The 14,977-nt window shown below is 35.2% G+C and overlaps 1 protein-coding gene across 1 annotated transcript in view; it reads left to right on the forward strand.

Annotated features, from left to right (window-relative positions):
- Positions 1-14,977, forward strand: part of LOC127710367 (uncharacterized) — a 35,265-nt gene that overhangs the window by 9,597 nt on the left and 10,691 nt on the right. The gene's annotated exons all lie outside the window — the stretch shown is intronic.

A 14,977-nucleotide genomic window follows, 5' to 3' on the forward strand; every position in this document is an offset into this window, starting at 1 on the left:
ATTGATTTCTTCTGCCAGATATATAAATATAGTGCTGTTAGGAATTGCGTCCATATTTGGCTCCCTTGACCCGTAACAGTCAGAACTCAGACATAAACAAGTCGTTTTATACGCCCGTTTACAGGACGTATTACGGTATACCATTGACCGTCTGTCCATCGTCAACATGTCAGACATTATTCAAAAACGCTTTAACCAATATGCATGAAATTTTGGTGAATTGTTAATATCTATTGACGTGAGCTCCCTTTCATTTTTTATAAATTTCAGATTTTCCATTTCCGAGTTTTGGGGTTTTATTCATTAAAAAAGGGGGGATTTTCCAGTTTTCGTACAATAACTCAAAAAAATTTCACCAATTTGCATGAAACTTTTGTGAATTGTTCATATCTATCGACGTGAACTCCCTTTTGTTTTTTATAAATTTCAGATTTACCGTTTCTATGTTTTGGGGTTTTATTCATCAAAAATGGGGGGATTTTCCAGTTTTCGACAATACATGTAACTCAAAAAAAAATTTCACCAATTTGCATGAAACTTTTGTGAATTATTCATATCTATTGACGTGAGCTCCCTTCGTTTTTAATAAATTTCGGATTTACCGTTTCTGAGATTTGGGGTTTTATTCATTAAAAAAGGGGGGATTTTCCAGTTTTAGGACAATAACTCAAAAATGCTGTCACCAATTCTCATGAAACTTGGGTGAATTGTTTATATCTATTGATGTAAGCTCCCTTTTTATTTTCATAAATTTCTAATATGACATTGAGAATTAATTGAACTTTATTTGTTTATGGTCTCAGAACAGATTTACTAAGTATTGCAAAACAGTAAGAAATCTTTAATTGAATATAAATTCAATTCATATAACCAATTTCAAGTTCTTTGACTACATTTATTCAGAAACCTATAATATGTCAAATATTTAATTACAATCCAAATTCAGACTAAAATCAAGCTTGAATATTTTGTCCATTTTTGCCCCAACTGTTCAGGGTTGGACCTCTGCGAAGCGTATCTAGCTGCGCTCAGCGAAGCAGTTTTTTTGCGGTCGTATATTGGTATGACGTTGGCGTCGTCGTCATCAGAAGACACATTGGTTTTTCGCACTCCAACTTTAGTTTATGTGAATGGATCTCTATGAATTTTACCATAAGGTTCAATACCACAAAAGGAAGGTTGGGATTGATTTTGGGGGTTATGGTACCAACAGTTAAGGAATTACGGGCCAAAAAGGGGCCAAAAATAAGCATTTTTGTAACTTCCAGATATAACTTGTGTGTTAGTGTATGGATCTCTCTGACATTGTACCACAAGGTTCCATATCACAAAGGGAATGCTGAGATTGATTTTGGGGGTAATTGCCTCAAAATTTTAGGAATTAGGGGCCAAAAAAGGGGCAAAAAACAAGCATTTTTCTAGTTTCATGACAATAACTTGTGTGTAAGTGTATGGATCTTTCTGAAATTGTACTACAAGATTCCATATCACAAAGGGAAAGCTGGAATTGAGTTTGGGGGTAATTGCCCAAAATGTTGCGGAAAAATTGTTCCAGACAATAACTTGTGTTCAAGTGGATGGATCTCTCTGAAATTGTACTGCAAGGTACCATACCACAAACGGAAGGCTGGGATTGATTTTGGGGGTAATTGCCTCAAATTATTAGGAATTAGGGGCCAAAAAGGGGCAAAAAACAAGCATTTTTAGGCAGTTAAGCTGCCTTATGCGAGCACCCTAGATTTGTGTTCTACCCAATAAATGCTGAAATACGTGCCATTGTTATTATCTAGCTGGCTATTATGTTATTTATAACTAATTGGACATTTTTTTAATACTTTTATTTCTGGAATACAAAAAATATGACCAGAAAAACCTGAAATGATCGTCGAACTACCCAAAACTTTTGAAGTTGCACATAGGAAGTAGTGCTCAATAGAAATCCGTACGTAGTTTATTATCCCCTGTGCTTTTGGCTACGATGTCAAAGAACAATTGTATGAAATATTTCATCGCTGAAAATTGGTAATTACAAGTCGTTTATATTTCCCAAATGGCAAAATGCGCAGGAATATTGCTCATGTACAACAAATCTCTATGATAGAGGAAATAAAGTTATATAAGTGGGCGATAATTTTTATACGACCGCAAACAAATTTTTGTGGTCGTATATTGGTATGACGTTGACGTCGTCGTCGTCGTCGTCGTCCGAAGACACATTGGTTTTCGCACTCTAACTTTAGTTTAAGTAAATGGATCTCTATGAAATTTTACCACAAGGTTCAATACCACAAAAGAAAGGTTGGGATTGATTTTGGGGGTTATGGTACCAACAGTAAAGGAATTAGGGGCCAAAAAGGGGCCAAAAATAAGTATTTTTGTAACTTCCAGACATAACTTGTGTGTTAGTGTATGGATCTCTGTGACATTGTACAAATGCTGGGATTGATTTTGGGGGTAATTGCGTCAAAATTTTAGGAATTAGGGGCCAAAAAAGGGGCAAAAAACAAGCATTTTTCTAGTTTCATGACAATAACTTGTGTGTAAGTGTATGGATCTTTCTGAAATTGTACTACAAGGTTCCATATCACAAAGGGAAAGCTGGAATTGAGTTTGGAGGTTATTGCCGAAACGTTTAGGAATTGGGGGTCAAAAAGGGGCCAAAAATAAGCATTTTTCTAGTTTCCAGACAATAACTTGTGTTCAAGTGTATGGATCTCTCTGAAATTGTACTGCAAGGTACCATACCACAAAGGGAAGGCTGGGATTGATGATGGGGGTAATTGCCTCAATATTTTAGGAATAAGGGGCCAGAAAGGGGCAAAAAACAAGCAATTTTCTAGTTTCAGGACAATAACTTGTGTGTAAGTGTATGGATCTTTCTGAAATTGTACTACAAGGTTCCATATCACAAAGGGAAAGCTGGGTTTGAGTTTGGGGGTAATTCCCCTAAACGTTTAGGAATTTGGGGCCAAAAAGGGGCCAAAAAACACATTTTTCTAGTTTCCAGACAATAACTTGTGTTCAAGTTTATGGATCTCTCTGAAATTGTACTGCAAGGTACCATACCACAAAGGGAAGGCTGGGATTGAGTTTGGGGGTGATGAATCATAAGGGGGTTCAAAAAATTTGGGGGGGGGATTTTTTTTTTTTTTCCTTTTTTTTCTTTTTTTCCTTTTTTTTTTCTTTTAAAATTTTCCATTTTAAGTTGGTTATTTCTGATTTATATTTAAAAGCAAATAATAATGATACGGTAGGAGATACACACCAAACAGGATGTGTAAATTATTATATAATAAGTATTGTGCAATAGCAAGAAATTTTCAATTGCACAGTATTGCACAATAGCAAGAAATCTTCAATTGCACAGTATTGCGCAATAGCAAGAAATCTTAAATTGCACAGTATTGCGCAATAGCAAGAAATATCCAATAGCACAATATTGCGCAATAGCAAGAAATTGTCAATTGTACAGTATTGCGCAATAGCAAGAAATTGTCAATTGTACAGTATTGCGCAATAGCAAGAAATATTTAATTGCACAGTATTGTGCAAAAGAAGATACTTCGTATAAATTGCTTATTTCTTGACCAATTTCAATGGGGTTTTATTCTTGAATTCTTGGGGTTCTTTAATATGCTGAATCTAACCGTGTATTTAGTTTTTGGATTTTGGGCCCCGTTTTTAAATTGGTCCACATTGAGGTCAAAAGGGTCCAAAATTAAACTTTGTTTGATTTCATCAAAAAATGAATTATTGGGGTTCTTTGATATGCCGAATCTAACCGTGAATTTAGATTCATAATTTTTGGTTCCGTTTTCAAATTGGTCTACATTAAGGTCCAAACGGTCCAAAATTAAAGTTAGTTTGATTTTAACAAAAATTGAATTCTTAGGGTTCTTTGATATGCTGAATCTAAACATGTATTTAGATTTTTGATTATGGGCCCAGTTTTCAAGTTGGTCCAAATCGGGGTCCAAAATTAAACTTTGTTTGATTTCAACAAAAATTGAATATATGGGGTTCTTTGATATGCTGAATCTAACCATGTACTTAGATTTTTGATTTTTGGGCCCCGTTATCAACTTTGTCCACATTGAGGTCAAAAGGGTCCAAAATTAAACTTTGTTTGATTTCATCAAAAATTGAATTCTTGGGGTTCTTTGATATGCTGAATCTAACCATGTATTTAGATTTTGGATATTGGACCATAATAGGTGAATGTCCAATTTAAAATTTTTAAGTTCTTAGACCACATTCATTCTGTGTCAGAAACCTATGCTGTGTCAAATATTTAATCACAATCCAAATGCAAAGCTGTATCAAGCTTGAATGTTGTGTCCATACTTGCCCCAACTGTTCAGGGTTCGACCTCTGCGGTCGTATCAAGCTGCGCCCTGCGGAGCATTTTATTAACTTATCTTGCCAAATAAGGTTGTTGTTATTTTATGAATGAAACGAGGTCATGAAACACATGTGGAAATCGACGCGTTGATGGGATGTTTTAAGTAATGTGGACAACTCGTCACCGAGACAAGTGGGACCGAATCCACTCAAACCGTCGAAGAAGACAACTTTGACCGTTTCTCAGATTTACTTAGGGTTTCATCAAATATTAGACTAACATGTCTAGCGGAGCCATATTAATCTTTTGTTTGTGCATTGGGGTCTATTTAGGAGTATTTGGAGGGGCCTGAAGAAGGGAAGGGGTTAACTATAGAACCCTATGGGATTTTATTTTTTTAAATTTCAAATGACTATTTCTCGAAAACAGTAAGTGATAGACACATGCAGTCTTCAGTAATGAGAACAGGACAATAAAAAAAAATCAACCAAAATATAGGGTGAGTCCATGGGGGTCATCCCAACCCCTTTCAATTTGAAAATGTACTTTTATCTTGTAAACCATAGCGATCCCCACCCCTTAACAATATATATACCGGGTCTTGTATGGGACAATAAAAGAAATCAAATGAAAATAATTTGGGGGAGTCCCAGGTATCGTCCCACCCCTCCTGTTTGAGAACTTGGAAATGGTCGAGATCCCCACCCCTAAACCATATATATTTATGTATGGGACAATAAAACAAATCAAATGAAATATATGGGCAGTCCCTGGGGTCACCCAAATCCCTCCTGTTTGAGAACTTGGAAATGGTCGAGATCCCCACCCCTAAACCATATATATTCATGTATGGGACAATAAAACAAATCAAATGAAATATAGGGGGAGTCCCTGGGGACACCCCAACCCCTCTTGTTTGAGAACTTGTAAACAGTCAAGATCCCCACCCCTAAACCATATATATTCATGTATGGGACAATATAACAAATCAAATGAAATATATGGGGAGTTCCTCGGGTCACCCCACCCCCTTTGTTTGAGAACTTGGAAACGGTTGAGATCCCCACCCCTAAACCATATATATTCATGTATGGGACAATAAAACAAATCAAATGAAATATAGGGGGAGTCCATGGGGACACCCCACCCCCTCTTGTTTGAGAACTTGTAAACAGTCAAGATCCCTAACCCTAAACCATATATATTCATGTATGGGACAATATAACAAATCAAATGAAATATAGGGGGAGTCCCTGGGGTCACCCCACCCCCTCCTGTTTGAGAACTTGTAAACGGTGGAGATACCAACACCTAAACCATATTTATCCCTGTTCATCATTTCAAAAAGATTTGAATGACATGCAGGGTCAATCTCCTAGGTGTCACATATGCATATCACTTTACTAGACCAAACCAATATGAACTGGACTTTGCGCAATGTCAGGAGACCATGGGAATGACGAATTATGGGGGCTTTGTTTTTGGAGACTTCGTAACGGCATCCTGTTACAATTATTTCTTGTTTATTATAAAATTTTATTGATGCAAAAAATGAGTCTAGGTTAAATGAATTTACTCTAATTATTTATTAAATTATTTCTGGGCCTATAATAATTTTCATTCATGGCTCATTTTAAAGAAAACATATAAATCTTTCAAGCAGTGTAAAGCCCGAGAATGTTTGACCAACTGTTTTATAATCACCTGTCATTTTATTCCAAACTTGGTATGGAGTAACATCATGCACTTGGGGGTGAAGATGGGGGTCATTTACATTGATATAAGAGTTGCTTTTGAAAACCTTGATGAAATATTAATTAATATGCCTTAATAATCAATTCATTTAATGAACATAAATGTACAATATACGAATGTTTAATGTTTGTTCTTTCAAATCTTAAAAAAAATTGAAGCAACACTGCCACAGTTTACATAATTACGTTTGCCTTGGTTTTTGGTTAACTGCCTACAGCGCTTACAGTGCTTTGATTCAAGTTTCAGGACAATAACTTGTGTGTAAGTGTATGGATCTTTCTGAAATTGTACTACAAGGTCCATATCACAAAGGGAAAGCTGGAATTGAGTTTGGGAGTAATTGCCTAAAACGTTTAGGAATACATGTACATGGAATATGGGCCAATAATAGGCATTTTTCTAGTTTCCAGACAATAACTTGTGTTCAATTATATGGATCTCTCTGAAATTGTACTGCAAGGTACCATACCACAAAGGGAAGGCTGGGATTGATTTTGGGGATAATTGCCTCAAAATTTTAGGAATTAGGGGCCAAAAAGGGGCAAAAAACAAGCATTTTTCTAGTTTCAGGACAATAACTTGTGTGTAAGTGTATGGATCTTTATGAAATTGTACTACAAGGTTCCATATCACTAACAGGGTTCGACACTAACGCTAGTCAGCTTAGCCTGAGGCTAGTAAAAATTGGGGAGGGTTTGTTAAGTTTTCATCATAGTAGTCCGACGGGCTAGTCAGAATTTTGTTTATACATGTAACTAAGAATTTTACAAAATTTTATTTGTCAACAAATCCCACATTTTTTGCTGACCTTTGCTGTCTTTATTGTAGAGTGTATTCACGTATATTTTGATTGTCAGACATGTTTAACATGAAAGGTACTTTTTGGGTATGGGAAAGAAACTAAAACAATGATGGTACTTAATACATTGAAAACCACGTGTGTTACAAACGCTGTGATGATTCTGATCAGAAACCTGGATCTCAAAAGTGCTTTCAGAATATCAAAATAACATGAATACGAAATTTACATACATTAGTAGTACCGATGCCATCACTGTTGGGAAAATTGTACAAATTATTGGGAGGAATTTTAAGCCATTTGTTTTAGTAAATGGGAATTTTCTTTAGGGGAAAAAGCTGTATTTCGGATGTAATTTGAGGCAAACAATATCACTGACATAATATATACTAAATTATAATATAGCCTTTCGGTCTCTGGTAAAAATATACAGATTTTTAGGAATAAAATTTCGTCCTGCAAAAAAGAAAACAACAACTGACAAACAACAAGGGAAAAGAAGGAGTCCATGAAGAATTATGACAAAAAACAGCAAGGGCAAACCTTTCCTCTTTTGTTGGTGTATTTGTAAACTTCCCTTACTTACCCATCTTCATTAAAGACAATAGTATAATAATGATAAGTAAAATGAGGAGGATGATGAAGTAATGATCTAAAGGGGTCTTCAAAATAAGTCGAACACATTCTTAATATAGATGATTAAAATATGATTTTTTTTTTGTATTTTTTGTATTTTTTATTAGCAAACCAGTGAAATTTCATGAAACAAAACATGTTCAAAACCCTCTGGAAATGCTCCAGAACACAGGATTTTGCTTCATTTGTATCAAAATTTTCTGGGGGGCATGCCCCCAGACCCTCCTAGATAGGATCGTGCCGTTGGCACGACTGTCCAAGTGCCATCGGCACTTGGAGGGCTAGTGATTTGATAAGAGGACTAGTAGAATAATAATTTCACTAGCCCAGCAGGCTAGTACATACATTTAGTTAGTGTCAAACCCTGACTAAGGGAAAGCTGGGTTTGAGTTTGGGGGTAATTGCCCTAAACGTTTAGGAATTTGGGGCCAAAAAGGGGCCAAAAAACAAGCATTTTTCTAGTTTCCAGACAATAACTTGTGTTCAAGTGTATAGATCTCTCTGAAATTGTACTGCAAGGTACCGTACCACAAAAGGAAGGCTGGGATTGAGTTTGGGGGTGATGAATCATAAGGGGGTTCAAAAAATTTGGGGGGAATTTTTTTTTCCTTTTTTTTTCTTTAAAATTTTCCATTTTAAATTGGTTATTTCTGATTTATATATAAAAGCAAATAATAATGATATGGTTTGAATAGGTAAATTAAAATTTTTTAAGTTCTTGGACCACATTCATTCTGTGTCAGAAACCTGTGCTGTGTCAAATATTTAATCACAATCCAAATTCAGTGCTGTATCAAGGTTGAATTTTGTGTCCATACTTGCCCCAACTGTTCAGGGTTCGACCTCTGCGGTCGTATCAAGCTGCGCCCAGCGGAGCATATTATTTATAAATTTCAGACTATACGTTTATGATTTATGGGGTTTTATTCATTACAAAAATGGGGGATTTTCCAGTTTTCGGACAATGACTCAAAAATGCTTTCAGCATTTTTTTAAGAAACTTTGGTAAATTGTTTATATCTATTTTTGTAAGCTCCCTTTTGATTTTTATAAATTTTCGATTTTATGTTTCCGAGTTATAAGAATTTATTTGTTTATAGTCTGACAACAGATTTACTAAGTATTGCGCAACAGCACAGTGTATTGCACAACAGCAAGAAATCTTTCATATAACCAATTTCATGTTCTTTGACTACATTTATTCAGAAACCTATAATATATCAAATATTTAATTACAATCCAAATTCAGACCTGTATCAAGCTTGAATATTGTGTCCATTTTTGCCCCAACTGTTCAGGGTTGGACCTCTGTGGGCGTATCCAACTGCGCTCAGCAAAGCAGTTTATTTGTTTTTGACTTACAGAAGTCAAAAAATGTATTTATTTTATTTTAGTTAAATCGGACAATGCATTTTGGAGTTATTATCCCTGAAATAAAATTTATATGAATGCGACAAAAGTCGTGAAAGGTGAGACATTGGTATTGCTTTTTCTGCTACGTCATCTGCATCAACATTGATTAAGTTTTCTACTTAAGTTAGTTTGATAGGTTCTACTTGTGATAGTTCAATGATATTTAATAGAAAGTTGCATAACTATCAGTACACATCAGTTTAAGGACTATTTGGAAGACCTACCACCTAGGTTATGGTCCAGCGACTGAATTAATTTCAATTTTCAATGTTAAGTTTTCTGCTTAAGATAGTTTGATAAGATCTCTTGTGATAGATCAATGATATTTTCTATAAAATTGCATTCCTGTCAGAACATATCAGTTTGACAACTATTTTGAGGCCCTGTCCCCTAGATCATGGTTCAGCGACTATCAATTAATAAGCAGTTTTCAATGTTAAGTTTTCAGCTGAAGTTAGTTTGATAAGAACTCTTTGTGATAGATTAATGATATTTTCTATAAAGTTGCTTTACTATCAGTACATATCAGTGTGAGGACTATTTTGAGGCTCTGTCTCCTTGGTCTGGTTCAGTGACTGAATTAACAGGGAAAAAACTTAACGGTCGCCTGGTCGCCCAGTCGCCCATGGCGACCAGAAATTGACCTGGGCGATCTTTTTATTCAGTTGTGGTAGCCTAGGTGGCGAATTGATAAAAAGTACTTGACAGACGGAAATCCGCTGTTTACCGTGGCTCCAAGTGCCGGCTACTTCACTGACAAAAATATAAATTCAAAAAGAAAAACAAATCTTTTTATACGACCGCAAAAAAATTTTTGTGGTCGTATATTGGCGTCGTCGTCGTCGTCGTCTGGCGTCGTCCGGCGTCGTCCGAAGACACATTGGTTTTCGCACTCTAACTTTAGTTTAAGTGAATGGATCTCTATGAAATTTTACCACAAGGTTCAATACCACAAAAGGAAGGTTGGGATTGATTTTGGGGGTTATGGTACCAACAGTAAAGGAATTAGGGGCCAAAAATAAGCATTTTTGTAACTTCCAGACATAACTTGTGTGTTAGTGTATGGATCTCTGTGACATTGTACCACAAGGTTCCATATCACAAAAGGAATGCTGGGATTGATTTTGGGGGTAATTGCCTCAAAATTTTAGGAATTAGGGGCCAAAAAATGGACAAAAAACAAGCATTTTTCTAGTTTCATGACAATAACTTGTGTGTAAGTGTATGGATCTTTCTGAAATTGTACTACAAGGTTCCATATCACAAAGGGAAAGCTGGAATTGAGTTTGGGGGTAATTGCCGAAACGTTTAGGAATTGGGGGCCAAAAAGGGGCCAAAAATAAGCATTTTTCTAGTTTCCAGACAATAACTTGTGTTCAAGTGTATGGATCTCTCTGAAATTGTACTGCAATACCACAAAGGGAAGGCTGGGATTGATGATGGGGGTAATTGCCTCAATATTTTAGGAATTAGGGGCCAAAAAGGGGCAAAAACAAGCATTTTTCTAGTTTCAGGACAATAACTTGTGTGTAAGTGTATGGATCTTTCTGAAATTGTACTACAGGGTTCCATATCACAAAGGGAAAGCTGGGTTTGAGTTTGGGGGTAATTGCCCTAGACGTTTAGGAATTTGGGGCCAAAAAGGGGAAAAAAACACATTTTTCTAGTTTCCAGACAATAACTTGTGTTCAAGTGTATGGATCTCTCTGAAATTGTACTGCAAAGTACCATACCACAAAGGGAAGGCTGGGATTGAGTTTGGGGGTGATGAATCATAAGGGGGTTCAAAAAATTTGGGGGGGGGGATTTTTTTTTTTCCTTTTTTTTTTCTTTTAAAATTTTCCTTTTTAAGTTGGTTATTTCTGATTTATATCTAAAAGCAAATAATAATGATATGGTAGGAGATACACACCAAACAGGATGTGTAAATTATTGTGCAATAGCAAGAAATTTTCAATTGCACAGTATTGCACAATAGCAAGAAATCTTCAATTGCACAGTATTGCGCAATAGCAAGAAATCTTCAATTGCACAGTATTGCGCAATAGCAAGAAATATCCAATAGCACAATATTGCGCAATAGCAAGAAATTGTCAATTGTACAGTATTGCGCAATAGCAAGAAATATTTAATTGCACAGTATTGTGCAAAAGAAGATACTTCGTATAAATTGCTTATTCCTTGACCAATTTCAATGGGGTTTTATTCTTGAATTCTTGGGGTTCTTTAATATGCTGAATCTAACCGTGTATTAAGTTTTTGGATTTTGGGCCCCGTTTTTAAATTGGTCCACATTGAGGTCCAAAGGGTCCAAAATTAAACTTTGTTTGATTTCATCAAAAATTGAATTATTGGGGTTCTTTGATATGCCGAATCTAACCGTGTATTTAGATTCTTAATTTTTGGTTCCGTTTTCAAATTGGTCTACATTAAGGTCCAAAGGGTCCTAAATTAAACTTAGTTTGATTTTAACAAAAATTGAATTCTTAGGGTTCTTTGATATGCTGAATCTAAATATATGTATTTAGATTTTTGATTATGTGCCCAGTTTTCAAGTTGGTCCAAATCGGGGTCCAAAATTAAACTTTGTTTGATTTCAACAAAAATTGAATATATGGGGTTCTTTGATATGCTGAATCTAACCATGTAATAGATTTTTGATTTTTGGGCCCCGTTATCAAGCTTGAGTGTTGTGTCCATACTTGCCCCAACTGTTCAGGGTTCGACCTCTGCGGTCGTATCAAGCTGCGCCCTGCGGAGCATTTTATTAAAATGTATACAGGCAAGTATCGAGAGTCGTATTGTCGCAAAGTCGCGGTCGAGATAAACAAGGATGTAAAATCAATTATGACTAAATATAGTTCACGTTAATTCAGGTCACTGATTGGTCGTCTATTTAAAGTCGAAAAGTATCTTACGTTTGCAAGGATACCAAGAGAGACGTTCCGATGGTCATTTACAATATGAAGCGATCAAATACCCTGTTCGGTTTTGGCTTCAAGAAAGCGAAGAAATTCAGAGAAGATGACAATAGCATGTTATGAAATAATATCAGTCAAATAAAAGAAAGTATAATATATAATGTTGTTAAGAATCTGGAAAACAGTACCTTTTGTAGTTCCCTTTTCAAAGCCCACGTGGTGTCCAGAGAATGAAGGTCAAACACGAAAGTAGAATATTGTCGACCACAAATAAATCACATTAGTTCAAAATGATTTTAGTTTCCTACTTACTGAACAGTTTACAAAAAAGAGAAAATCAGAGGAGATATCAATTTTATGACAATGCTTTTGAAATACGTGTACAAGTCTTTTGAGAAAAAGGGGGGTCATCTGTTTACAAAATTGTTTATGTACGTAGTTATGCAAAAATAAATCGACCAAGATATTTAATAAATTAGATTATCAAAGAAATAAAATTAAATATTTCATCTATCATCTACATGTATTTAAGGACAGAGAATTCTTTAGTTGTCTTAAAAAGATATATAAAAAAAAAAACTGGTACACAGGGCATGAAGATTCCCATTTTGTAAATGATTTTTTTTTATTAAATTTGATTCAAGTCAACAACAAAAATAAGACAAAATTTACATTTTCCCAAGCATCTAAATCACCTCCAGGTATGCTCAGAATGCAGGGTTTTGAGTCTAAAATTTCAAAATTTTCTTGGGCGGGGGCATGCCCCCAAACCCCCTAGAAAGTTCAGCTCGCTTCGCGGGCTTCCCCAGTGATAGTGAAATAAAGTGGGCTACTAACTTTTTGTCTGGGCTAACTGATTTTCAAGTCTAGTAGCCCAGCTGGCTACTGGCCTTACAAAGTTAGTTTTCACCCCTGATTAATAACCAAATTTTCAATGTTTAAAGTTGCATCATGTGCATTACTATCACTACATCTCATTTGTCGACCATTTCGAGGCCCTTGTCCCTAGAATTTTCCAAATATCTGCAGACAGGGGAGACATATCTCTGTGTCAACAGTTTATTAGTTACTATCTTGAAAACTATTATACATGTAGATAAGAGAAATTTTAAACAACAAAAATTGTTCATCAGGATAAGATCTACATTTATTTACCTATAAGTTGGAAGAACTAAATTTGTCAATTGTCAATTAATCCCTTGTAGGAGTTATTGCCCTTGAAAAAAAATATTCTTTTTAAATTTTTTTATTTTTTCCAGAAACTTAAGATACATATACATTTGTCATGTTTGTTGAAAATAGACAGAAATTTTGAATGGGAAAAGTGTTCAGCAAAGTTTGACCAATAATTAGGTCAACACGACTGGACTTTTCAATTTAACCCTTAACGGGGTTATTACACAGTTACACTTGAAAGACATTTGTTTCATTTTTATACGCCCGTTTATCGGGACGTATTATGGTATACCTCTGTCAGTCTGTCTGTCTGTCTGTCCGTCGTCAACATGTCGGACATTTACTCAAAAACGCTTTAACCAATTTGCATAAAACTTTGATGAATTGTTTATATCTATTGACCTGGGCCCTCAGTCATAAAACTTTACTCAGTACTCTGAGTACTAAAATTGTGCTTGAAACACCAAATCCAGTATTGTGATTGGTTGATTTCTGAGTCTGAGTAGGAAAATCGTGCTCGAAATTTTTATGACCGCAAGGCCTGAGCTCCTCCGTCCGTCTGTCCGTCCGTCTGTCCGTCCGTCTGTCCGTCGTCAACATGTCGGACATTAACTCAAAAATGCTTTGACCAATTTGCATAAAACTTTGGTGAATTGTTTATATCTATTGACGTGAGCCTTTCGTTTTTTATAAAATTTAGATTTTACGTTTCCGAGTTATGGGATTTTATTCATTAAAAAAAGGGGATTTTCCAGTTTTCAGACAATGAGTTAAGAATGCTTTCACCAACTTGCAAGAAATTGTGGTGAATTGTTTATATCTATGACATGAGCTCCCTTTCGATTTTTATAAATTTTAGATTATACGTTTCTGAGTTACAGGGTTTTATTCATAAAAAAAGGGGGGATTTTCCAGTTTTCGGACAAAAACTCAAAAATGCTTTCAGCAATTCTTATGAAACTTTGGTGAATTGTTTGTATGTATTGATGTAAGCTCCTTTTATAATTTTATAAATTTTACATTTTACATTTCTGAGTTATGGGGTTTTATTCATTAAAAAAATGGGTGATTTTCCAGTTTTTGGACAATAACTCAAAAATGATGTCACCAATTCTAATGAAACTTTGGTGAATTGTTTATATCTATTGATGTAAGCTCCCTTTTTATTTTCATAAAATTCTGATATAACATTGAGAATTAATTGAACTTTATTTGTTTATAGTCTGACAACAGATTTACTAAGTATTGCACAACAGCAAGAAATCTTTAATTGAACATAAATGCAATTCATATAACCAATTTCAAGTTCTTTGAATACATTTATTCAGAAACCTATAATATGTCAAATATTTAATTACAATCCAAATTCAGACCTGAATCAAGCTTGAATATTGTGTCCATTTTTGCCCCAACTGTTCAGGGTTGGACCTCTGCGGGCGTATCTAGCTGCGCTCAGCGAAGCAGTTTATTTCAAATATGTTTGCAGAAACTATATATGATAGATAGAGAAAAACTTCAAACAGCAAAAATGTTCAGCAAAATTAGAACTGCTATTAAGTCCACATGACCGAAATTGTCAATTGATCCCTTATTATGAGTTATTGCCCTTGAAAATTTTTAAGGTAAAATAGGAGACCTGTGTCTAATGATTTGACAAGATTGAATATTTATACAGTCAAACCTGCCTTAAAGGTCACCTTGTTTCAGCGTTCACCTGCCTCTAACCGTCACTTTCAGACCCTCCCAAGCATTTTCTCTGTATACATGGAATATAACTCGTTTCAGTGATCACCTGTCTAACATGGTCAGCGTTCATCTAATTTTCGCACGAAATCATCATTCCAACTATTAACAACAGGCATTTTAATATTTTTAACTTAATTAAATAAACATGACGAAAAATATATATCTTGTGTCAAAATGAAAATCGGAACA

Source organism: Mytilus californianus, unplaced genomic scaffold (assembly GCF_021869535.1).
Source record: "Mytilus californianus isolate M0D057914Y unplaced genomic scaffold, xbMytCali1.0.p SCAF_74, whole genome shotgun sequence".
NCBI classification, from domain to species: Eukaryota; Metazoa; Mollusca; class Bivalvia; order Mytilida; family Mytilidae; genus Mytilus; species Mytilus californianus.